Source organism: Lissotriton helveticus, chromosome 2_2 (assembly GCF_964261635.1).
Source record: "Lissotriton helveticus chromosome 2_2, aLisHel1.1, whole genome shotgun sequence".
In the NCBI taxonomy this organism is placed as follows: Eukaryota; Metazoa; Chordata; class Amphibia; order Caudata; family Salamandridae; genus Lissotriton; species Lissotriton helveticus.
In genome coordinates, this window is record NC_136060.1 from 7946161 (window position 1) to 7973499 (window position 27339).

Genomic DNA, 27339 nt, shown 5'->3' on the forward strand with positions numbered 1-27339 from the left:
TTTTGCACCGCTCCTGCCTCTTTCTGCACCTATGTTGCATCTTTCTGCACTTCTTTTACCTCTTTCTGTACCTCTCTTGCTTCTTTCTGTACCCTTGTAGTATCGTTCTGTACCCATCTTCCCTCTTTCTGTACCACCTGTACTTCTCTTGATTCTTTCTACATCTCTTTTGCTTCTTTCTGCACCCTTGGTCCCTTTTTTGCATCCCTCTTGCCTCTTTCTTCTGTTCTCTTGCTCTTTCTGCACCCCTGTTACCTCTTTCTGCACCTCTCTTGCCTATTTCTGTACCTCTCTTGCCTCCTCTGCACCTCTGTTGGTTCTTTCTGCACTTTTCTTGCCTCTTTCTGCACCGTTTGCTTTCTTCTGCACCTCTTCTCTTCTCTTCTCTTCTCTTCTCTTCTCTTCTCTTGCTTCTTTCTTCACCTCTTTTGCATCTTTCTGCACCCCTGCTTCCCCTTTCTGTACCTCTCTTGCCTGTTTCTGTACCTCTCTTTCTTCTCTCTGCACCTCTGTTGGTTATTTCTGCACATCTCTTGCCTCTTTCTGCGCCTTTGCAATGTCATCATACACTTCTCTTGCCTATTTCTGCACCCTGTTCCCTCTTTCTCCACTTCCCATGCCTCCTTCTGCATCTCACTTGCCTTTTTGTGTACTTCTCTTGCTTCTTTCTGCACTGTTCTTCCCTTTTTTTGCATATATCTTGCATCTTTATGCACCTCTCTTGCCTCTTTTTGCACATCTCTTTGTTCTTTCTGCACTGCTCTTGCCTTTTTCTGTATCCCCTCTTGTCTCTTTCCGTACTTCTTTTGCTCCTTTCTGCACTTCTCTCTCCTCTTTCTGCACCCCTCCTGCCTCTTTCTGCAACTCTGTTGCATCTTTCTGCACTTTGTATGCCTCTTTCTGCACCTTTCATGCTTCTTTCTGCACCCCTGTTGTCTCTTTCTGCACTCGTCCTTCCTCTTTCTGTACCTCTTTTGATTCTTTTTGCACCCTTCTTCTCTTTTTTGCATCCCTCTTGCCTCTTTCTACAGTTCTTATTACATTTTCTGCCCCTCTCGCCTCTTTCTCCACCACACTTGCGTCTTTTTGTACTTCTCTTGCTTCTTTCTATACATCTTATGCTTCTTTCAGCAATTCTCTTGCCTCTTTCTGCACTTCTTTTGCTTGTTTCTGCACCTCTCTTGCGTCTTTCTGCATCCCTGTTGCCCCTTTCTGAATCTCACTTGCTTCTTTCTACACCACTATTGCCCCTTTTTTATCCCTATTGTCTCTTTCTGCATCTCTCTTGCCTCCTTCTGCACTCCTGTTCCCTCTTTATGTACCCTTCCAGCCTCTTTCTGTACCTCTCTTGCCTCTTTCTGCACTTCTCCTCCTTCATTCTGCACCCCCTGCCTCTTTCTGTACCCCTCTTGACTCTCTGTGCATCTCTCCTACCTCTTTTTGCACCTATGTTGGTTTCTTTCTGCTTAGCTCTTGCTTCTGTCTGCACCTCTGTTGGTTCTTTCTGCACTTCTCTTGCCTCGTTCTGTACCTCTTTTGCTTCTTTCTGCACTGCTCTTACCTCTTTCTGCATTTCTGTTCCTTCTTTCATCACTTCTCTTGCCTCTTTCTGCGCCTTTGCAACATCATTATGAGCTTCTCTTGCCTCTTTCTGCACACTGTTCCCTCTTTCTCCACTTCCCTTTCCTCCTTCTGCACTTCACTTGCCTTTTTGTGTACTTCTCTTGCTTCTTTCTGCACAGTTCTTCCCTTTTTTTGCATATCTCTCGCATCTTTCTGCACCTCGCTTGCCTCTTATTGCACATCTCTTTGTTCTTGCTGCACTTCTCTCTCCTCTTTCTGCACCCCATGCCTCTTTCTCCACTCCATTCCCTCTTTCTGCACCCCTGTTGTCCCTTTCTGCACCTCTGTTCCTTCTTTCCGCAATTCTTTTGTTTCTTTCTGCACATCTGCTTCTTTCTGCACCCCACGTGCCTATTTCTGCACCCCGTCCCTCTTTTTGTACCCCTCTTTTCTCTTTGTTTTTTCTTTCTGCACATCTCTTGCTTCTGTATGCACCCCCCGTGCCTCTTTCTGCACCCCTCGTCCCTATTTTTATACTCTCTTGCCTATTTTTGCACCTATGTTGCTTCTTTCTGCAATGCTCTTGCTTCTTTCTACACTGCTCTTGCTTCTTTCTGTAACATTTGTGCTTCTTTCTGCACCCCTCTTCTCTCTTTCTGCACTCCTCCTGCCTCTTTCTGCACCTCTATTACTTTTTTCTGCACTTCTTTTGTTTCTTTCTAGACCTCTCTTGCTTTTTCTGCACCCCTCTTGCTACTTTCTCCACTCCTGTTCTGCTTTTTGCACCCCCTTGCTTCTTTCTGCACCGCTCTGCTCTCATTCTGCACCCCTCTTCCTGCACCTCTGTTGTCTCTTTCAACACTTCTCTTGCCTCTTTCTGCACAACTGTTGTTTTGGTCTGCACTTCTCTTGCCTCTGTCTGCCCCCACTTGCCTCTTTCTGCAACTACCCTGCCTCTTTCTGTACCTGTCTAGCCTCTTTCTGCACTTCTCTTCCTTTTTTCTGCACCTTTAATGTTCTTTTCTGTAACTCTCTTGTCTGTTTCATCACTTCTCTTGCTTCTTTCTGCACCTCTGTTGCTTCTTTCAGCATTTCTCTTGCCTCTTTCTGCACCTTTGCAATGTCATCAAACACTTCTCTTGCCTCTTTCTGCTTCCTGTTTCCTCTTTCTCCACTTCCCTTGCCTCATTCTGTACCTCACTTGCCTTTTTGTACACTTCTTCCATTTTTTTGCATATCACTTGCCTCTTTCTGCACCTCTCTCGCCTCTTTTTGCATGTCTCTATGATCTTTTTGCTCTGCGCTTGCCTCTTTCTGTATCCCCTCTTGTCTCTTTCTGTACCTTTTTTGCTTCTTTCTGCACTTCTCTCTCCTCTTTTTGCACCGCTCCTGCCTCTTTCTGCACCTATGTTGCATCTTTCTGAACTTCTTTTACCTCTTTCTGTACCTCTCTTGCTTCTTTCTGTACCCTTGTAGTGTCGTTCTGTACCCATCTTCCCTCTTTCTGTACCACCTGTACTTCTCTTGATTCTTTCTACATCTCTTTTGATTCTTTCTGCACCCTTGGTCCATTGTTTGCATCCCTCTTGCCTCTTTCTTCTGTTCTCTTGCTCTTTCTGCACCCCTGTTACCTCTTTCTGCACCTCTCTTGCCTATTTCTGTACCTCTCTTGCCTCCTCTGCACCTCTGTTGGTTCTTTCTGCACTTTTCTTGCCTCTTTCTGCACCGTTTGCTTTCTTCTGCACCTCTTCTCTTCTCTTCTCTTCTCTTCTCTTCTCTTCTCTTCTCTTGCTTCTTTCTTCACCTCTTTTGCATCTTTCTGCACCCCTGCTTCCCCTTTCTGTACCTCTCTCGCCTGTTTCTGTACCTCTCTTTCTTCTCTCTGCACCTCTGTTGGTTCTTTCTGCACATCTCTTGCCTCTTTCTGCGCCTTTGCAATGTCATCATACACTTCTCTTGCCTATTTCTGCACCCTGTTCCCTCTTTCTCCACTTCCCTTGCCTCCTTCTGCATCTCACATGCCTTTTTGTGTACTTCTCTTGCTTCTTTCTGCACTGCTCTTCCCTTTTTTTGCATATATCTCGCATCTTTCTGCACCTCTCTTGCCTCTTTTTGCACATCCATTTGTTCTTTCTGCACTGCTCTTGCCTTTTTCTGTATCCCCTCTTGTCTCTTTCCGTACTTCTTTTGCTTCTTTCTTGCTTTCTCTCTCCTCTTTCTGCACCCCTCCTGCCTCTTTCTGCAACTCTGTTGCATCTTTCTGCACTTTGTATGCCTCTTTCTGCACCTTTCATGCTTCTTTCTGCACCCCTGTTGTCTCTTTCTGCACTCGTCTTTCCTCTTTCTGTACCTCTTTTGATTCTTTCTGCACCCTCCTTCCCTTTTTTGCATCCCTCTTGCCTCTTTCTACAGTTCTTTTGACATTTTCTGCCCCTCTCGCCTCTTTCTCCACCACACGTGCGTCTTTTTGTACTTCTCTTGCTTCTTTCTATACATCTTATGCTTCTTTCAGCAATTCTCTTGCCTCTTTCTGCACTTCTCTTGCTTGTTTCTGCACCTCTCTTGCGTCTTTCTGCACCCCTGTTGCCCCTTTCTGAATCTCACTTGCTTCTTTCTGCACCACTGTTGCATCTTTTTGCATCCCTATTATCTCTTTCTGCATCTCTCTTGCCTCTTTCTGCACTCCTGTTCCCTCTTTATGCACCTTTACTGCCTCTTTCTGTACCTCTCTTGCCTCTTTCTGCACTTCTCTTCCTTCATTCTGCACCCCCTGCCTCTTTCTGTATCCCTCTTGCCTCTTTGTGCATCTCTCCTACCTCTTTTTGCACCTATGTTGGTTCTTTCTGCTTATCTTTTGCTTCTGTCTGCATCTCTGTTGATTCTTTCTGCACTTCTCTTACCTTTTTCTATACCCCTCCTACCACATTGAGCACCTCTGTTGCTTATTTCTGTACTTATCTGCTTCTTTCTGTAGTACTCTTACCTTTTTCTGCAGTTCTCTTTCCTCTTTCTGCACCTCTGTTGCAAATGTGTGCATCCTTCTTGCCTCTGCCTGCACATCTGTTCCCTCTTTCTGCACCCCTCTTGCCTCTTTCTGCATATCTCTTTTTTCTTTCTGTACTGCTCTTGCCTCTTTTTGCACCTCTCTTGCTTCTTTATACACCCTTCTTCCCTTTTTTGCATCCCTCTTGCCTATTTCTGCAGTTATCTTGCCTCTTTCTGCACTTCTCTTCCTTCTTTCCACACCTCTGTTGATTCTTTCAGCAATTCTCTAGCCTCTTTCTGTACTTCTCTTGCTTGTTTCTGCACATCTCTTGCGTCTTTCCGCACCTCTGTTGCCTCTTTCTGTTTCATACTTCTTTCTGCTCTCCTCTTGCCTTTTTCTGTACCCCTGTTCTCTCTTTCTGCACCTTTCATGCATGTTTCTGCACCTCTCTTGCCTCTTTCTGCACTTCTCTAGCTTTTTTCTCCATCTCTCTTGCTTTTTTCGGCACCCCTTTTGCGTCTTTCTGCACATCATTTGCTTCCTTCTGCAATTCTCTTGCTTCTACATTTTTGTACACAAATTTAAGGAGTATGCTGTTTGAAACACACATATTCAAGTATTTGTATGTAACGTCTCACTAGGTAAAAGCAGAGACACAGGCATGCATACCTAACATTCTGAGCAGTCGATGAATATTGAATCTTAAATAGGAAAGTGAGGTTTAAGACATCTTGGGAGCCGGTTGGTTCTTTCTGTACTTCTCTTGCTTCTTTCTGCGCCTTTCTTCCTCTTTCTGCACATGTTCTACCTATGTAGGCATAGTTAGAAATAAGAATTAAAAAAACCTTTGAAATTCACTGAAAAAAACCATTGGTGATGTCACTGACCATGTCATGAGTGATGTAATATGTGACGTCATCAGCAGTGCATTGCGAGGGCGCGAGTAATGGTTGGCTCAACAAACTATAATGGCGAATTTCTCTGGTTTTGTAAGAGGGAAATGTCCAACTAACTATATCGTCGATGAACCCTATGGAAACCAGTGTGTGTGTGTGTGTGTGTGTGTGTATAGATATAATATATATATATATATATATATATATATATATATATATATATATATATATATATATATATATCAAACACTCCAATTTTTCGTTTTTCCAACGACAGAGAAACGGACACTTGCTTTCTCTTCTTGAAGCAGGTATTTATTCAAGTTTTCAAGTTTACATGTGAACTGCCATGTGCTGTATCCAGACGCGTTTAGGCGAGCGCAGTCGCCTTGCTCACTGGAACTAAGTATATATATTCACTGAAAAAAACATAGGTTTCCTTCACGTTATAGTTAGAAATTAGCATTTAAAAAAACCTTAGAAATTCACTGTAAAAACCATAGGTTTCAGGGACGTTATAGTTAGTTGGACATTTCACTCATACAAAACCAGTGAAATTCCCCCGTTATAGTTAGTTCAGCTAACTATAACTTGCGCGCCCGCAATGCACTGCTGATGACGTCACATATTATATCATTCATGACATAGTCAGTAACATCACTTATGACATCACTGATGACATCTCAAATGCCATCACTGATGACATCATCCAGTGAATGTGTGTTTTTCTGAAAATTAAATATGCTTTATATATGCATATCTCAAGGTAGATGGAAGAATAAATGGGTATATAAGTGTCTAAATGGATGATTTTTTTTGTAAAATTGATTGTATAACTGACTGATTAGGTGTATCTTAGTGAATACATGGGTTAGTGAGTAATGTTCAAATATGTAAATATCTGTATCAGTCGCTCACTTTGTGTATAAGTGGCTGCATGAGTTGGTGAGTAGCTACATCAGTGTCTATATAGGTAATTAGTTGTTTTTTTGAGTATCAGTGTCTGAGGGTCTGTATGGTTTGGTGGGGTATTACATAGTGCATAGATGCATGAATGAGTGACTCACTGTTTGTATGTGTTGAAGACAGCATGTGTGCAGGACTGTATGGGTGGATGAGTGTGTGTATGGGTGTGTTAGTGAGTGAATGACTGTCTCAATAGTGTCTTTATCAGTAACTACATATGTTTTAAACTAGTATATGTGAGTATTGGTGTATATAAGTGAGTATATGTGAGAGTGAAAGATTGGAAGCGTTCCTGTATATATTAGTATGTGTCTCTATAAGTGATTGCTTAAGAGAGTAAGTATGTGTAAATTTCTGTGGAGATAAGTGTGGTGACCCACAGGGACCACCACACTTGAAGGGGAATTAATTCCCCAACTTATAACTCACCAGGGGGCACGTTTGCACAATGGTGAAGGAAGGGACGGGGCCTTAGGTGACACATCTGCAAACACGCCCTATGGCGCGTTTTAAGTTGGGGAATTAATTCCTCTTCAATCCTTAGGGTCCCTGAGGGCCAACTAGCCACCAGGTACCTCCAGTATGTGCCAAGGAGCTGCATTGCAGAGAAGTGTTCAGAGGCCACGCCCCTTTTTACAACACTCTGAAACGCAGCTCTGTGGCGCTTACTGGAGATACCTGGCTGGCTAGTTGGCCCCAGGGGACTTCAAGATTGAAGAGGAATTAATTCCCCAACTTAAAATACGCCACAGAGCGTGTTTGCACACATGTCACCTCAGGCCCCGCCCCCTCCCTTCACCACTGTGCAAACACGCCCAGTGGCGCGTTTTAAGTTGGAGGATTAACTCCTCTTGAATCCTGAGGGTCCCTGGGGTGCAACTAGCCCACCAGGTACCTCCATTAAGCGCCACAGAGCTGCCTTGCAGAGAGGTGTAAAAAGGGGCATGGCCTTTGAACACCTCTGAGCAATGCAGCTCTTTGGCGCATCCTGGGGGTTCCTGGTGGGCTAGTTAGCACCCAGGGACCCCCAGTATTCAAGGGGCATTAGTTTCCCATCTGCAAACGCGCCAGGGGGCGCATTTGCAGAGTTCTGCAAGGAGAAGACGGGGCCTCCGGCGCAATAGCAGTCTTTTTTTACATTTATTTTTTAAGAAGGGGGCTGTGTGGCCCCCCTTCTTTTCCTATTGTATTGGCTCTGGGGACCCCATCCCCCAGGGCTTGACTCCTATTTTATTTATTTATTTTTATTAATTGGAAGAGGGCCACGCGGCCCCTCTTGAGGCCATAATTGGCCCCGGGGACCCCATCCCCTTTGGCATGGCCAGTTCTTTTTTTTAAATTAATTTTGAGGGGGGCTGCGTTGCCCCCCTCCTCAGGATATTTATGGCCCCGGGGATCCCATCCCCCGGGGCTGTCCCTCTCCGTTGGGGACCATGAAGGGGTTTTCCCAATCTCCCCACTGTCCCGCCGGCATTCGTTTTCCACATGGGGAGCTGCTAAGATGCAGCTCCCCATGTGGAAAAGCAATCAGGTTTCGTTTTTGGAAGAGAGAGCAAGTTTCTTGCTCTCTCATCCAAAAACCAAACCAGTGTTTTCTATGACAGGGTGAGAGCCGCAAGGCTCCCGCCCTGCCATAGCAAACAGCAGTGTCCTGAGGGTGGGCACCCCGGGACACTGCAGGAGCCGGGCCTCGGGGTGACGGTCCCCAGGGCTGTCGAGGGCTCTGGGAGGGGGCCGCGTGGCCCCAATTTTAATAATTAGAGCCCTGGGGAGGTGGCTGTCCCCGGGGCGTGTGGGTGGGTTTGAGCCCCCCACTCAGGCAGGTAACAAGGGGGTGGCGGTCCCCGGGGCTGCACGGGGCCATGTGCCCCCTGGCCAATATTTTATAAAAGCCCCGGGGTTGTCGGTCCCTGGGGCTTGGGGGGGCCTTTGAGCCCCCCACCCATTTACTATAGAAGCCCTGGGGGTGGCGTTCCCCGGAGCTGCGGGGGGCTGGAACTTCCCGCAAATACTTTTGAAAAGCCCTGGGGGTGGTGGTCCCCGGGGCGCCCCTTTGGGTCCCCATTACAATTTAAACATTGCCTCCAGGGGACATTTTTTTTTTCATTTTCACGGCCGGATCCGCTGATTTTTCGCTCATCCTACTGATATGTACAAGAACATCTCAAAATTCCACACGCTTATCAATTGCGGCAGTGAATTTAAGATTTTGCTCATTAAAATTAATTGCAGTGACAAACTAAAGTGCTGTTTCTTTAGTTCCATCCCAAAGTCGACAAATATCATCTATATAGCACCAGTAATACATCACATGCCTATACCAATCCTCGTGCTTAGTCATAAGGACACACCTCTCCCACCAGCCAACATGAAGACATGAATAGCTGGGGGAGAAGCCTTCCCCCATAGCCACCCCTCTAAGCTGTTGGTATATGTCCTGATTGAATGAAAAATAGCTATTACATAGGCACAGTTCTATCATCTCAATAAGCACACAATTGTGTTCCCTTATGCTGATATCTCTATTGTCCAAGAAGTACTTGGTTGCAGCTATACCGTCAGAATTTTTAATGCTTGTGTACAGGGATTCAATATCCAGAACTACAAGCAAATAGTTAGATTGTCATGCCGCCTCATTAATCTTTCTCAAAAATTCGGTAGTGTCCTTTACATAAAATGGCAGAGAGATGACATGGGGCTGTAAAAAATAGTGTACATATTTTGACACATTCTCCAACATACTTTTTTGTGCTTAAATAATGGGTCGTCCAGGAATCGGAACAATATTCTTATGCACTATAGGAAGAAAATATAAAATGGGGGTAAGAGGATGCTTTATTTTCAAGAATTCCAATTTATCTTTAGGGAAAAGCCCCATCCTTTTCCATTGTGAAACATATTTGTAAACTTTATTCTGGACCAGCTGCATTTCCTGTTTTGAGGACTTTCTGCAAAACAGGACATCAGAAAGATGACAATTAGCTTCAGTCATATACTGAGTTTGGGGCCAAAAAACTACATTCCCGCCCTTATCTGATTTATTTATGACGATCGCATGGTTCCTTCTAAATTTGTTGATGAGAGAATAGTATTGGGCATTCTTGTAGTTCCTGCCATGGTGACTTGACATCATGGTCTTATTAAGATGTTTGAGTTCCTCTAGCACTCTGTTGCTGAAAATGTGCACTGCGTCTTTTGGCATTAGTGGCAAGAATGTTGATGCTGGATGAAACGGACTTGTGGCTGCTTTATTAGTAATAATCCCCATTGGGGACATTACTTGTTAGGTGGATTCATTGGAGCTGTCAGTTGATAACGCATGAAACACCTGCAAATGTGTATATGCTTCACTTGGAGAGTGCCATCGGTGGTAGCAGTGCCTGATGATGAGACAAAGTGAACTGTGTGGGGTTTATTTACTTGGTAGTATTTGATGAGCTTAACCTTTCGAATGAATTTAAAAACATCAATTCTGGTTTGATTGTAAGAGAACTGATTCAGTGGAGAGTATGTAAGTCCTAGCGATAATAGCTGTATCTCTGCCTTGAATAACATTGTTTCCGTAAGGTTAATAACTGTATTGTAAGTCGTACTACTAATTGCCTCCAATTCCTTCTTGTGTTCCCTCTGCTGGTAGTGTTTGCGGTGTTTGCTCTGCCTCTCCCTCCTAGGTTTGTTCTCCTTGCTGCTATTGAGGTTTACAGGGGCGCATGGTATACTTCAGGTCCTCCAGTAGAAAATTCAGCCCCTCCCCTGGGGTAAAGGTACTCAAACCAATTGCAGAGGTCTCTGATGTACCAGTGCGACCGTCCTCTGAGTCACTATTGGAAGTCAGACAGATGTTATCTGATTCAACATCACCACCTGCATTGCTTCTGGGGGCCATACTTTGTGCAGGATGCGTTACTTTATTTGTCAGTGCTTGCTGTTTGTAGTTGTCAAATTTCTTTGAGAAAGTAAAAATCCTCCCCGTAGCATAGTCGTTATGATCAAGAGCAAATTTGAACACCTTACGTGCCTTGATGGTATCTTCATGTTTTTTAATATGAATGCCTATGTTTGCTCACCCTTTAGTTACTAAATCAGTTTGACCTGTGGCATCCAACAGTCCATTAATATGATCAATCTCAACCAAAATTGCATTGCGGTCTATTTCAGCATAATTTATCAATATATGTATCATATTCATAGAGGCTTGTAGATTATTTTCAGCCCATTCTTGCAACATGGCCGGGTTAGGGTTCTCAAACGTGGGAGCAATGAGAACACGTAAACCCCTAGGAACACGGTTGGTATCACAGTATTTTTCTAGGGATTTCTTTTCCCACCACTTTGTGAGTTCATTCTTCAAGAGTTTCTCAAGTGTCCTAAGTAAGGACCTCACATCAGTGTTATTAGTGTTGATACCAACAGCTCTCTGTTCGTTGTTAATATTAGGCAGATTCTGGAATAGGGCTTCTCCCGCTGCTTCCCTATCGCAAAGCGCGTCACTGGAAGACATTGTAGGGAATGGAGATGTCTAATTCACTGCAAATCAAATTCTTATATGGATTTGAATCCCAAAACCTGTTTTTCAAACAATTAACACAGTAATTGCATGGTTCTCCTACCGGCGCTGAACGTCCAGCCCCACAAGTCGCCCAACCACATAGATTCCACAGCTCCAAGCAGACAGGAAATAAATCCAATACTTGTGTATTACAGGATATCTGGAGCACAGCAACTGCAAACTCCTCCTGAGTAAAGTCTGATACGCTGTAGCGTAGATGGCTGACTCACAACTTTGCCTCGTAGAGAAGGGAGAGTCCGTGAATCTGGAATCAGCCTGCTCCAGATTGTGTAATAACAAAACTCCAACTCCTGGCCTGCCAAACCTTAGCAGGACAACCAGGTACGGACATCAGCACACTCAAAAAACGTTTCAAACAACTCGGGTATTGTGCGAATGCAGTGACAAATGTATTGTTCCAAAATATCCACAGATTAAACAGGCATAGTCCCTGCCATGACACGTTTCGCTCGCATGACGCGTTACATGATCAGGAAACTAATTAAATAGCGAAATAACAGAGAATGAGCCCTAATGGCTCTAAAAGCAGATCGCCATGTTACTGAAAGTAGAAAACAGACTGGCAAATGGCTCGACAACTGATTGTAATGAGCCAACAGATTAAAATCACATTGATGAAGTGTACAAATGAAAATTTGAACGTGCAATGTGCCAATTCCTCTTAATGGTGAAGAAAAAAATAGGTGATGTCTACAGATTCATACAAGTGTCAGTAGGTCCCTTCCTTTCATCCTGTGAAAAAGATAGAAAAATACAAAGGATTAAAAACTTAATGAAAGTAAGAACGTTATCACTTAACACTATGCAACACACTAGACAGAGATAATTACAGTCTATTGCCATGATAGTCTTCATATCTACTATGCCCCAAACAAAATTGAAGGTGAAAATCAGGAAAGGTAATCTCAGTGCCCCCTACTCTTCCAGTAAATGTATAACCACTTCCTCATCTTGATTAAGGCCCCATGGATTCCTCGTCGTTAAGTCAATTATGTGCCATCATTCACGTTTTCTAAGGAGAAGGGTTTTGTTTCCCCCTCTCTTGTTCGATTGAACTTGTTCAATGATGAAATACCTTAGTAAAGAGCTATTTGAGAGATGATATTCCTCAAAGTGGCGCACCACCAGGTAGTGTTTGTCTTTGCTGTTTATGGCCTGGATGTGTTTGAGTATTCTTTCTTTCGCTGCAATGGTCGTGCTCCCTACATATCTCATCCTACCAGAACTTTCCAACACATAGATGACATGAGTGGTACCACATGTCAAAAATTGGTTGATGCTTTAGGTTGTGCTAGGTGTATTGTAAGTTTTCACCATATTGCTAAATCTGCTGACCTTACAGTGCCCACAAGGGAAGAATCCCTTTAGGCTATGTGGAGGTTCTCTGTGTCTTGTGGTAAAGTCTCCTTTGACTAGAACGTCCCTGAGACTTCTCCCTTTTCTGTACATTATCATGGGGCAGTTGAGCAAGTCCTGTCCGACCACTGGATGACTTTTTAGGATATTCCAGTTGTTGTTCAGGATTTTGGCTATTTGTTTGGATTCCTTGTTATATGTTAGGATTACTCTTGTAACATTTTCTGTCTCACTAGTTGTCGGTTTTTCCTGGAAAGTTTGGTCTCTAGTGACTTAAATATTTTCCTCATGGTCTTACTAACCTACTAGTAATATGGTGGTGTACACCAGTATCCAGTGTCTGAGCAAGGGGACGGCGTTCCCCGAAACGCGTAACTGGAAATAAAATCTAAGGGGCATATTACCAAGCATAAGCGAAAAATATCGCTTAGCTTGGTTAGCGGCAATATTTATATCGCCGTGCTTCGCCTATTTTTATCGCTTAGGAGCCTTGCTATTATCAAGGTTTATCTCCTAAGCGATAACAATCGGCCGAAATGCATGAATATCGCTGAAAAGTCAGCGATATTCATGCATTACCAAGCAAATGCTCTTAGCCATGTTATCCACCTACCATTGGAGAACATGGCTAAGAACTGCTCTGGGCAGGCGCTAGCTTTTGGAGATAATCGCGTTTAGCGCGATTATTTCCAAAAGTTGGTAATAGGAGTTAGCGATGTTCCCAGTCGCTAACATCTTGGCACACCCACTTTGCATGTCATTAGCTATATATATCACTGACATGCAAAGTGGGCCCCCAGAAGCTTGCTATCTCCTACTAGCTGTCGCTAACTGGTGTTAGCGACAGCTAGGTAATAGGGCGATTAAATTATCGCCGCTTTAGCGGGAAAAATTCCCGCTAAACCGGCGATAAGGCCCTTGATAATATGCCCCTAAGTCTTTGGAATATCCTGAGAGAGCGTGATTACTTGGTTCATGACTAAAATATATATATATATATATATAATTATATATATATATATATATATATATATATATATATATATATATATAGATATATATATTAATTATAAGGTCTTTAATAGTAAACATGTGTGTATAATTCTTTTATGTAAAAATAAACTTATATTTGTCTTTGTTTAATTTTCTTGTTGGATATTTTATTGATGGCCATTGTTTGTTTCTTTTTTCTGTTGGTTTAAAAGCAAAATGTTATTTTTATTCAAGTGTTACATTTTTTTTTAATTTTGTTTATTTATTTTCAATTTTTATTTAGTTGTGAGAAAAAAATACTATTTTTAGTTGATGATGTTTATTTTATTAAAGTTGTTCTATGATGAAGTTTGTAGACTGTGAAGATAAAAGTATTTGTTAGTTATATTTTGCTTTTTTATTTAATTTATTGTGTTGTATTATTTTGCTCTATTTGTTGGTTAATTAATATACTTACTTAGTTTTATATTTTTGTTTAATGTTGATTTTGTACAAGGTTTTGGACTTAATCCTTATTTTGAGTTTTTTAAATGCAGTTCTAGTGAAGTATAGTCTGTAAAATATAAAATAAAGCATTATAGTTGAAGTTAATTTTATTATTTCCATTATTTAGACTCAAATTTTATTTTGTCATACAAAAAAGTACTTATTTTTTTAGATGATGACGTTTCTTTCGTTGATTTTGTGGTTTTTTCGACTTCTGTAGAAGCTGTAAAAAAGTATTTGTTAGATATGTTTTGCTTTTCTATGAAATATATTTGTTTTAAATCGTTTACTTTATGTGTGGGCTAAGTCATGTACTTACTTTCCTATATATTTTTTGTGATGTTTATTTTATTGGTTTTCTGGACGTAAATCTTTTTGCAGAATTTTATTGGTGGGTTTTTCAAGTAAAGTTCAATCTGTGACATATAAAGGAAAACACGTTATAGTTTTAGCTAAAAATGTTTAAATCTAATTTTATTTATTTATGAAGGGGTTGATTACGATGGCAGTGAACGTACCACCGACAGGCTGCCGGTGGCATGTGTCCCGCCATCGTACTGTGGTTTTCCACCCACCAGATTACTATGGCGGGTGGAAACGTAGCGGTCGGAAACACCGACCGCCACAGTTTCGGACAGACGGTCATTTTCCTACCACCAGTTGGACCCCCGCATTGCCCAGAATGGTGGCGGTGTCTGTTAGGCACCACCCGTCAGATAATGATGTCAATTCCCACCAGCCTTTCCATTTCGGTTCAGCCACTTTGAAAAGGCTGACGGGGATAGACATCGGGGGCCCGTAGCATGCTCACTTCGCCCAGGGCATTTATTTTGGGGGTGCCCCATTTCCCTGCTCCATGCACTAACAGGCACTGCCGGTCCGATAATGATGTCAATCCCCGCCAGGGCATAGTCTGGATACATAACTACATATACATTTGCAGTAACAAGATATGAAACATCAATCTGCAGCTATTAAAAACCATGGATTTACCAACTTTCCTGGCCAGTCTGCTCCAGTCTTTCCTAAGGTTAAATTGTGGAATTATGAGATTTGTCCTTTTGTCACTTGACAGTTTGAACTTTGTGATTGGCCTGCAGCTGTACATTTGTTGACATATACACTCTTTCCATGCACATTGTTTCTTTCATGCCTACATAAAGATAACTAGTTCCAGATTTGACCTTAACAGATCTACTTGGTTTTAACATTTTAACATCTTAGGTTTGATGGTTCTATAGGTGAGTGTATTCCTCTTTCAAAGGTATAGAGTAACAGGGATCAACTTAAGGGTTCATGTAGTACTCAGGTGCTTTTATGACATGCTGCTGTCATATAGCTATAGTTTATCTTCATAATGTGTTAAGTTAGCATAGTCTTATTAAATGTTTAAACGCCATTTTTCCTTTTGCTGCTTCTGCACACGACACTTAATTGTTGATTTAGCTTTCAACCTAGAAGTCTGTTGTGGTTTACATGAGAATAATATGTTATTGCTCTGATATCAGCTTTGCTTAATAAACTATGTCTGTACAGAGAGTGCTGAAGCTTCAGGAATAACACGATACAGAATTGTTATGAGGTCTGATCTCCGCACCTTCATAAACATAACATAAGTGCAGCTTCTGCCAAATTTAGGCTTTAGGCGGGTTTTAGATTGCTTTGCTTAGAACACAGACACACACTTGATGCGGTTCGCATGCAGAGAGAGCTGGTGGAAGCAGATGGGATCTCTTCATACTAGGATCTTGAGGTATGGGCCTGCCCTGCTAAAACCCAAAGAGACCTTCTTAGATATTAATATAATATGCTAGTTAGGGGGGGTGAGAAATAGGTGTGGTTAACGCTTATTCATTACAGCAGGTTAGCATGCTGTCACCTTTTGCTTTTTATGGACTAGTAACTATGCTGATAACTTTGCTTCTGATAATACGAATATGCGAATATATATATCTTTATTCGGTAAAAATTTCACCATAAAAGATTACATTATACATTTTTAAAAAATACATTTCATCAAGTTAAAAAATAATGACTATCATCATAGGAAAGACCATGATTAAAATATAATACAGCAGAAAACAATACAATTGATAAGGGCCACCAGCAATGATACTCAGCAATTCGTTTAAGTAGATGGCCTTCAGTTATCTCCACTCTGGTCAATTGGTAGCCTAGAGTGCATTTTCAGAATTCTTGAGCGTATAAGCCAGGCACTACTTAGAAACTTTGCCACCCCGCAAATCAGTGTGGTAGATGATGAGTCCAAAGAGAGCACTCGTAAGGCCGATCTATGGCACCTCAGCCCCAAGCCCCTACAAACTGGTTTCAACCAGATGTTCCGTGCCACTTTATACGCGGGGCAGGCAAAAAATAGGTGGGCCACAGTCTCCTTGGGAGCCGCACAACCCGGGCATGATCGCGATGGGCCACCATAGTTAGACCACCTTGTAGTGAATTCATGAACCGGGAGGGTCCCGTACCTTAGTTTTAGATATAGGGCCCTATCTAGCGGCTTAGTTATGAGGTCAAAAAGGGGTTCCAGTTTTCTAGCCCACTTGAACTCAAGAAAGCGCTCCGTGAGTGAACCCCCAGCCATACTGCGTGTTACGTTGGCCTGTACCCAATCCCAGTATAGTTTCTTGATCACTAATTTGGGTGGGGGAGATTGAGTCTCCCATACATCTCTCAGACCCAATTGTGAGACTAAGTGCCTCACGTTATTCAACCATCCAATTTTGTTGCCGATATCAAGCGAGATTAGGTCGTCCAAACCTTCAGCATATTTGGCCAGCTCCTTAGTCCTTCTTAAGCGAACCCAGAAAAGCAGTGGGCGCAGCCTCACTAAATCCTTTAGGGCTCGTCTACCAAGGTCTAGCCGCAGGGGGATCAGCGGGGTAGAAACGGGGAGGGCCACCACATCTCTCAGAAACTTATTTTCTGCTAAGGTTAACTCGGTAACATTGTCGAACCCCCATAATTCGGAGCCGTATAATGCAGCCGGGAGTATCTGTCCCTCATAAATAGCCATAACCGGTGACACTGGTTTACTAATTGATTCCCGATACTCTCGCAGAGTCACCCCAGATACTCTTTTATGGCCCAGTAACATTTTAGCCAGGTGATCCTTCCAATTCATTCGGCTATTTATCCGGACCCCTAGGTAGTCGAATGCGTCAACCAACTCCAGGGGGGCCCCATTAAGCAAAAAGTTGTTTTTAAATTTTTTGGAGGGCGAAAAAGCCATCAATTTGGTTTTCGTGGTATTGATGGTTAGGCCTCTATCTATACAAAATGAACTAAATCGGTGCAAAAGTTTTTGTAGGCCTATCGGGGATTTAGCTATCAGTAAGGTGTCATCAGCGAAGAGTAGGGTCTGGATCTTTTCCCCCGCCAGGGATGGAGCATCCGTCTCTTCTCCTCTTAGGTGGTCCACCACTCCATTCACAAACAAGGAGAAGAGGGTCGGAGCCATGACACAACCCTGGCGGACTCCACTCCTCACGGGTACCCTGTCTGTCAGCTGACCCTGGGCACCCCATCTGATCCTCGCATATGTCCCCTCATGGAGCCTTACAATTAGTCTCAAGAGTGTACCAGGGAAGCCCATACTTTCCAGAATCTCCCACAGTTTAGCACGAGGGACCAGGTCAAAGGCCGTCTTGAGATCTATGAAGGCCATATACAGGCTGCCCTTCTTGATGGTAACTGTCTTCCAATAGATCCCAAAAAGGCGAAAGACCTGGTCCATCGTGCCCACCTTCCGGCGAAATCCGGCCTGGAGATGAGAGAGAATACTTTCCTCCTCCATCCAATCGCCTACCCTTGAGATAATGACCCTGCCAACCACTTTCTGTATTATGTCTATCAAACTGATAGGTCTGTAGTTGGCAGGGTCGTCTCTTGCCCCCTTCTTATACCTAGTGACCACCTCGGCACCCTTCCAAGAATCTGGCACGGGGTGGCCCCTTGCTATCAGATTCATTATAGTAGCTATAAGATTGGCCCAGGCCGAGGGTTCTGCGATCAAGAGGTCCCCTGGGATCCCGTCCGGGCCGGCCGCCTTCTTTGGGGTCAAATGTCTAATAGCCACTGCTACTTCAGAGGCCGTAAATAGACACTCAATCTCCCCGCGGGGTTCCCTTCCCCCACCGCTAACCACCATGGGACAGGTTGTATCTTCACTGCCACCATATAGAGCTGAGAAGTGGTTAAACCATTGTTGGCTAGTTATATGGGCTGCTAGAGGCTGGGATTTACCCTGTTTAGCTCTGTTAATTAAATCCCAAAATAACATCGTATCCCTCTTGCTCACCGCATCTGTTATATCCTTCCAGTGCGCTTCCTCCCAGTCACGTTTGGCCAGTGCTATTACTCTCAAATAATCCTTCCTAGCCGCTCTAACTAGTATTGGATTCTTTGTGAGTAGGGCAGCTGTCAAATTTTTCCTTTTCCCCTTACATTGTGCCGAATACCACGGGTTGCTAGAGATGGGCGGTGTGATGTTCAGTCTACAACTTTTCCCTTTAGAAATAAAATATTGACTCACTTGGTCTATCGTGGCTTTATAAGCAGAATCAAGGCTGAAGGAAGGGTTCGGGGCACTATCCTCCTCCCGTTCCCTTACCTCCAAATCTCGATGCAAATCTTCAACGAAGGATTTAATGTTCCCTAATTGGTCTTCATTTAAATGAGCCTTATCCCATTTCAATCTTCGAATATTTTCATAAGGGATAATCTCCTTAGTTGTTTTCAATAGCGCACTCGCCCCCCTCTCTTTACATTTCCCCCAATTAAACTTACTGCATAGAGGATTATGGTCACTATCCAGAGTAGGTACTACCTCCATATCGATAAGGTCAGACCACATACTAACGTCCTTTAAGATGTAATCTATTCTGGACGGGCCCATAAGCCTATTAAAAGTCATTGCACCTGTCTTATCAGACAAGGTCCTGCCATTGAGAGCTCTTAGTTTGTGTTCCCTGGTAAGGGCATTCATTTGGATTGCCCTTGCGGTCCATTTTCGAATGGGTGGTACTAACAAAAGTGGGATAGACCACCTGCAGTCTTCCTCCTCAGTGCCTAGGGGATCATCTCCGAGGAGGGGTTCATACGTACAATTGAAATCCCCACCCACAATAATTTTCGCTGCAGGAGGGCAATTAGCTAAAGCAGAGTCTAAGCTCATTATGGTTGCAGAGGTGTTATCCCCCGAAACCCCTCTAGCATACACATTGAATAGATCAAGCCTATTCCCCTAAAAATGGCCCCTGGATGAAAGGTGCAGTATATCGCTACACTGAGGGTCATGGATAACCATGTCCCAGTCCAAATCAATTCTTATCCAGACAATAAGACCTCCTGCTGGTCTGCTCTTCCTTCTACTTACCGCTGGGGAAAAGAAAGTAGTATAACCGGATTTATCTATTGGTAGGAGAGACCAGGTTTCCTGAAACAGACATACATCGAACTTCTCGATGAATGCATGCCATTCAGGAATATCTATCTTCCTTTTGAGCCCTGCAACATTCCAGGATAACAGATGTATTACTTGGCGACCCTTAGGAGCTGGTAGAGGCACACCCTCTCCCCCCCCAGTACCCACCTTGTTCATACAAGTATTACCCACACAACTAGATTGCTTAGGGGGTGCAATACAACCAGCAGTATTATACACACCCAAAGCCACAAGGGGAGCCACATTTGAACAGATACTAATCTTATTAGGATCAACTGGAGTGTCCTCCTGGCTTTTATCGTCAGTTCCCCCTACTTGCGGGGGTTCCACACCTTGTTGTCCACAACCCTCCTCCTTAGACTGTGAGCATCAATCGCAGTCCTCCATACCAGAGAGCTGCGAGAACCTATTACAAGTGTCCAGAGGAGTAAAGGGTCTTAAATGCTCCATCCCACTATTGTGGCTTGGGTAATGTCTCTGTGGTATCGTAGTCCAACCAAACTGACCATTAGGCTGGGAGGAATAGTGGCCATATAAGGGATAGATGGTGTTATGTACAAAATGTGGGTTGGGCCTCGGAGGATAGAACTCTTCCCGGTGGTTGGGGGGGTGCGAAACCGACCTCGGGTAGAAATAGGTTAAAGCCCTAGGTGTGATACAGTTTCCCCCACCTCCATTGGGCCAATTTAGAATGTAATCTACTGCCCGAGGATCTCTAAAATTGACCACCACTAAATCCCCTTCAATATCTTTACGTCTGCTGCCCAACCAAGTAATCCGCCTAACATGTACTATATCACCATCCATTTGGGGCTATGGGCCTGTGTGTCCTCAACCAATGAATTATTTTATTTTTCAATTGGGCGTAACCCTCCTTCTTATTTTCTGCTAATGGCGGAACCCCGGTCAAAACTACTACATAGGGCACAGCTTGTGGGGGAATCTCCACTTGTGGGACCTTAGTTACGGGGCCTCTAGTGTATCTTCCTTCCCCCGGACCCTCTCGTTTCTTTACTACAGGTGCCTTTAACGCTACCCTTTGAGAGTCACCATCAGACCCTATTGCTAAAATATTTGTGTTTTTTAAGGGGTTTGTTTTTGAATACCAGGCACATCCCTACCATGAGGCTGTGGCGTCTGTTTAGACAACTAGAGTGGGGCAGTAGGGGTTTTAGCTGGGGTTTTAACAATCTGATTAGTCGGAGGCCTAATGATAGGTAAAGATTGAGCCCCCCCACTCCCCTTGGCCTTGGTTAACATAACCATACTGTTTATAGCAGACCTCAATAAAAATTCCAATTTCCCCATTAGTGAAGGGGAGGTCAGTCTGTTTGGTGTTGTGGGCCCCCGGTTAATATCAGAATCCACTATGTTTGGGACCATAGCGGGCGGAATAACCTCTGGTGTTAGTGCATCGGGTGTTAATGATGCTGGCACCTCCACTGTTGCCCTTACATGTGTTGTGGGTAATTTAGGCCCTTTGCCAAAATCAGAGTGGGGAGATTTTACTTTGCCTAGGCCCACCCTTAATTTCCTCCTTTTTTTACTATGTATCTGGGCTACCACTAGTTGTTTAGGTTTGGTTTTCCTAGGCTTCGAAGAAATAGTAATGCCACAAGGATTATAAGTGGGAGAATCAATTACAATAGGGTCGGGGATCATACAAGCGGTGGGGGTACAGTCGCGCAGCAGAAGAGGGAAACCTTCTTGGCTAACGGTTTCCCTCCCAATATCAGTTGTATCCCCCTCCTGGGATGTAGAAAAGGGAACAATGTCAGTAAAGGATCTATTTTTCATGCTTTCAACTGAGCATCGACGCTCAGCCCTTCGCTCAGCCATGGTCAAATCCTTATCTCCCTCATTCAAAACCTTGGGGAAATATTTGTCCAATGACCCGTTGCGAAGTCTTCCCTTCTTCCTGGGTGTCCCCTCTTCGGATGGCGTAGCCATTGAACTGACCTGTTGCGAGAGCTCCGATCTGCAGGAGTTAGAGGATGGGCCCAGCCCAGCCTAATCTGGCCTACGAGGGCCTCAGAGGGCCCGCCCTTTGCCCGGGCTTAGCCCCGGGCGCTCCCGCGCGCTCCCGCGCAGCGTGTGGTGCTAATTCTTATAGGCGGACTTTTGAGGCGGGTTGGCCTGGGCGGGGCGGTCAGGGAGAGCGGGCCAGCTGGATCGGCCTGAACAACCCGGGACTCCTGGGAAATTGAGTCCAGGTTGTAGCTCGCAGCCCTGTCACGCACCCAACACCCAGCAGATGAAAGCCTCGGTCTCCCACCTCCAACGACGCGGGACCCGCGGAGCGGGTTCCGCAAGGCGTATGCTCCGGTCCGTAGGAAACAGCAGGTAAAAATAATGTCTCAAGGAATCCCAAGGCAAGCTGGTAACTGCGACTTTTGAGGCGGGTTGGCCTGGGCGGGGCGGTCAGGGAGAGCGGGCCAGCTGGATCGGCCTGAACAACCCGGGACTCCTGGGAAATTGAGTCCAGGTTGTAGCTCGCAGCCCTGTCACGCACCCAACACCCAGCAGATGACAGCCTCGGTCTCCCACCACCAACGACGCGGGACCCGCGGAGCGGGTTCCGCAAGGCGTAGGCTCCGGTCCGTAGGAAACAGCAGGTAAAAATAACGTCTCAAGGAATCCCAAGGCAAGCTGGTAACTGCGACTTTTGAGACGGGCTGGCCTGGGCGGGGCGGTCAGGGAGAGCGGGCCAGCTGGATCGGCCTGAACAACCCGGGACTCCTGGGAAATTGAGTCCAGGTTGTAGCTCGCAGCCCTGTCACGCACCCAACACCCAGCAGATGACAGCCTCGGTCTCCCACCTCCAATGACGCGGGACCCGCGGAGCGGGTTCCGCAAGGCGTATGCTCCGGTCCGTAGGAAACAGCAGGTAAAAATAACGTCTCAATATGTTTCCTTGTATTATCTAAGATACTGCGTTTGAGAAAACGGCATTAGTAAATAAATATTTCAAATGTGCACGTGTCCTCATTTACTCCACGTTCTGGTTTGAAATGATTGTATAACGAAAGAGTGCTCATGTGTTCCACGTGACCTGAGGTATTGTAAGTTCATGTTCTGGTTTGTCTAAACATTGGGAGTTTGTTATGACCAATGAGACACTGTAGCTAGTCTGGTAAGGGGTTTTGGGTACTGAGGTGAGTTTTGGGTCACCCTAATTCACTGAGGTTCCAAATCTCTATACACAGTTCTGTGGGAGAACGGAAACCCTGCGACATGGCGCCCAACCGTTGGTGGTCTTATATCATGACACTCGAGTAGTATATCATTCAAACCTTCACCCCTCCACTGTTATTTCTGGATAACGGTGGTGTCGGACAATCCTACCTATTTTTGAAATAGGTCTTTTCAAGCTTGAATCTTTCTAAAACGGTTTCCTTGAATTACTACCCAGTTGTGCTACAAAGTTTACTTTGTTTTTCTAAGTTCCTGTGTTATCATGGCCCAGCCTGTGGACATCCCGCAGCATAGTCGCATTGCGGTGCGCAACCATTTACGGACTTTCCTAGTCCCATTGGAAGGCTTGGCTGTGATTTTGGTAGTGTGTGCGGATGCAGCTTATCCATACGAACTGTTTTATTCGTGGGTGACGTTTCCGGCTGTGGACGCTAATTCTGGTGTGTTCCACAACTACACTGCCTCACCTGTACCGAATGAATATACTCCGTACAGGGCACTGGAAATACCTGTTGATCATTGGCAGCATCGCGTTTGGTTTGGTGGCGCCCTACCCCATTCGTTGACCGCTGCGAGGTTAGGTCCTTTGTCCATTCCAGGCGCAAATTGGCCTGTTTTGGCTCGATTTACTCCTCATCCTCAACACGGCAATTGTACCCTAGCGGAGGTACGTCGGCTACATGAAGTTTCCATTGCCGTGATTCGTGCATTAGTGCAATACATAGGTCGTCATCTCCGGGGTGGACCCCCGGGGGGTCCGGCTATTCCAGCGGAACATGGCAGATTGAAGCTCAATCCGGTTATGGTCAATGCAGTGTTTGGTAAGCGTCCGGAGGATAAGGATGACTTTCCTTTTTGGCTTGCCGAGAAATTTGACCAACTGGAAGCAGTATTTCCTAACACGACTCCTGGTGAAAAACATAGAATCTTGACGATTAGTTTACCTAAGGATTTAGCTCCCGAACTTGTTGACTGGGAGAGCTGGGGGAGGACTTTTGCGGCTGTTGATGCGAGGTGTTTCGGCACCCCGTCTATGGCTGTACTGCCTACGATCATTAAACGTTTTCAGGACGATCACGGACCGGAAGCAGCGGTTGAATTGGGTATGCGCCTGTGTGGCTCCTTTGAAATAGTTTGGGATCTCGTACTTGCTAATGTCAAGGGGGACGCTGTGAAATTTCAGGTGTTTAATGCGTTGGCAGCTATTCCCGATGCCGACAAACCCCGCCAGTTAGCGAAGATTGTAGTGGCTGCTTATAAAACAGTGGGTCGCACAAGTAAGGGTCTAAAGTATTTTTCTGACAAAGAGAAAAAACAACTGCAGGGGCAGTCTGCTCAGACAGATGTCCAGCCCAAGTCCAAAAAACAAAATTGGCCTAAGAAACAAAATCAGGGGAAGCAGAAACAACAGACTCAAGAATCTTATCCTGTGGCTCAGGTGCCTGCGCCGACAGAGAGAGTTTATGACTTGCGCGATCGCGCGACGATTAAATCACCTGATCGATTTCAGGTTTCTGATCAAGGCTCTCCTCGTTCCTTTCAGGACTCATCGGCTCCGAAGACCGGTGGCGGAGGAGGCGGAAGGGGACGGGGTGGTCAGCAAGGACGTGACCAGCCCCGCAAGACAGACGGCACGGGCCAGCAGGACGGCTCAACGCCGAAGAGACCGCAGTTTGCCAAAAAGAAAGTCGCTGCATTAACAGCGCATCGATATGCCACAGATAGTGAGAACGCAGCTTCGGAATCTGACGTGGGCTCTGACCTTGCTGGACAGCGCGGCGGAGATTATCATTGTGAGAGAGGCCCTGCGTCCACTACTGAAGGTGACAGCGACTGATGTCTATGTTGTGATAGAAACAGCTGATACAAGACTTGCTCCCCCTGCTAGACTTTATGAAATTGTCCTGTTAATAGAAGGTGACATACAACGTACCATCAGAGGGGTGTTTTGGGAAAATCTTTCATCTACGTATGACATTTTGCTTTCGGAGGCTGACTGGCCCCCACCTTTTGTGCTTGCGGCGCCGCGAGGGTAGGAAGTAATCCTCCCGAGTTTCGCAAACACTGTCTCGAAAGAGCATGCGCAGCATTTTGCAGAAGAGTGGGCTATGGCTCTAGCGCCGGCTCTGTACCGCAACCAATGTGGTTGGGATAAATTGTACCCATGCCATGAGATTCCATTGCGGTCTCAGCCGCAGCCTCAACCTCAATATCCCATTCGACGTGAAGCCAAGGCTTCCGTCGCGGAAATCCTTGAACAATTGGAATATCAGGGAGTTATTGAAACATGTGTGTCACCGATGAATAACCCTCTTTTTACCGTGACCAAGCCTGACGGATCGTATCGTTTGGTATTGGATTACCGGCATTTAAACTCGCATTGCCGTAACTGTGCAGTACAGAATACTCACAGCTCTGCCCTAGTGGATAGTCTAGTGCGTAAGCATTTTAAAACAACGCTTGACATTTCCAACGGTTTCTATGCCCACAGATTGGATATCTTTAGCTCCCAATGGACCAGTTTTACATTCGCTGGGGTCCAAAAACAATTCCGGCGTCTCCCAATGGGCTAAAAGAATAGTCCTGGTATATTTACCGCCCGCATAGTCTCTCTTTTGGAGAGGATCGACCCAGATGCTTGCTCGTATGTGGATGACCTATATCTCACAGACCACAAACTTTGGGAACATCTGTGTCGTGTGAATTCGATTATTTGTAACTTTGCAGACATGGGTTACAAGTTTAACTTTGCAAAATCGCACATTGCTGAGTACACAGTGTTGTTCCTGGGCTATGAGCTCAACAATGAAGGTAGAGGTTTGGCTCTTCACTTCTTGGAGAAATGTGCACAGTTGCGCGCTCCTACAAAACTGAAAAAATTACAGTCTTTACTGGGCTTTTTAAATTTCGGGAGAACTTACATTCCGGAATATGCCCAGCGTATCAAGCCTTTGTATGCTTTGATACAACCAACTTTTTCCAAATCATGCTGGCTGCATGAGCACTCAGCCATCTTGCAATCCTTGCAGGCTGATCTGCTCGCTTCTAAATTCTTACTGACTCGTGATAACCACACCAACCTGGTGATAAGAATAATTCCTGGGACAGTGGGTTTCACGTACCTCACTTTTAATGAAGGAGACACAGTACCTATTGCTTACAAGTCACACTTGTACACTTCGGCTGAAATGCGGTTTCCCACTGTGGAAAAGGTTTTAACAGCTGTGCAGATGGCGATTCTTAAGGAACGAGCTCTGTCACAGGGGAAACGCATGTTGGTTGTTACACCCTGTCCTCATTTGGAGACAGTTACGAAAGCCAGTGTACCGAATTCTAAAGCTTTGCACCCTCGGTGGATTCAATAGGCTGCTTCCTTGACGTCCACGGATGTCACGTTTATTTTTGACGCCTCATTACGGTCGCAAGAGTACTTGCAGTATGAATTTGTTCATCCTGCTCCTCTAGCTATGCGTCCTTTGGAGGACTTCCATTGCATCATTTACACTGATGGTTCGGCGCAGGTTGCGCATGGCTCTAAACACGTCTACATTTCCGCATGCGCCATTGTGGTCGGTGCCATGGTGAACGATGAGTTCAAGTCCAAGGCAGTACACACGCAGCCTCTAGGGGACTGCACCGCACAATTGGCAGAGCTTCGTGCTCTCTTACTAGCATTGGAGTACGCGGATCCTAGTGTAACTACTCTTATTGTGAGTGATTCTTACTACTGTGTACAGTCTTACAATGAAAACTTGTTCTTTTGGATTCAGAATGATTTTCGTGATTCCATGGGTAGCACAATAAAACACAAGATGATCTGGGTTCGAGTGGCAGAGCTTAAGACTACCTTGCCACTCGTGTGTGTAATTCATGCTCTCGGCCATCAGCGTGTTGGAGTCCACGCTGTCGGTAACTCGCTTGCTGATGAAGCAGCGAAATCAGCGGTGTCTACATACTTAGTTGCAGCAGTTACTCGGTCCAAAAGTAAGATTGATGATGACATCTTGGCGGCTGTTGCTGCCACTGAGAAGGGAGGTAAACATCCTACGGGATTCCCTTCGAAGTACACATACCACTTAAGTCCCGAAAAGGTTCCTTTTGTGAAAATTCCTGAAGTTGGAGAACGTTTAATTCCCAACTCGGATCGCAGGGCTGACTTGATTACAGCGGCACATGAAGGTGTGGCATCTGCGCATGCGGGCGTCTCTGCCACTGTAACTCAATTACAACAGCGTTTCTGGTGGCGGGGGCTGTACAAACAGACGCGAGATTATGTCCTTCAATGTGACATTTGCCAGCAGATTAAACCTTCGACTGCTGCGCGTCCACCACAGACACAGTTGTACATTTCTAATAAACCGCTAGGTTGTGTTTATTTAGATCACTGCGGTCCTTTTTCCTCTGATACTGCGTATAAGTACATCTTAGTAGCAGTTGATTCATGCACACGCTTTGTGTGGGTTTGGCCCCATCGCAGCGCTGATTCACGGACTGTCATTAGAGATTTGCGTGTCTTTGTAGGGATTTTTGCCTGTGGTACTTTCCATTCGGATCAGGGTCCGCCTTTCGCCTCTAAGGCGTATAAGGATGCCATGACTTCGATGGGGGTCCAAGTCAAGTTTTCGTCTCCCTACAGACCTGTGGGTAATAGTGTAGTGGAGCGAATGAACCGTGACTTAAAGCAATCTTTGACAGCTCGAGTTATAGGCACTGGCAGAAACTGGCTGGCCCACCTGAATGGCGTGCAGCGTGCTCTTAATAATCTCCCTAGAAGGTCTCTGGGTGGGCGGACCCCATACGAAATGCTCTTTGGCATCAAGATGTACGTCCCTGACCTTGACGGTCTAGACTGCGTGGCTCGCGCCAC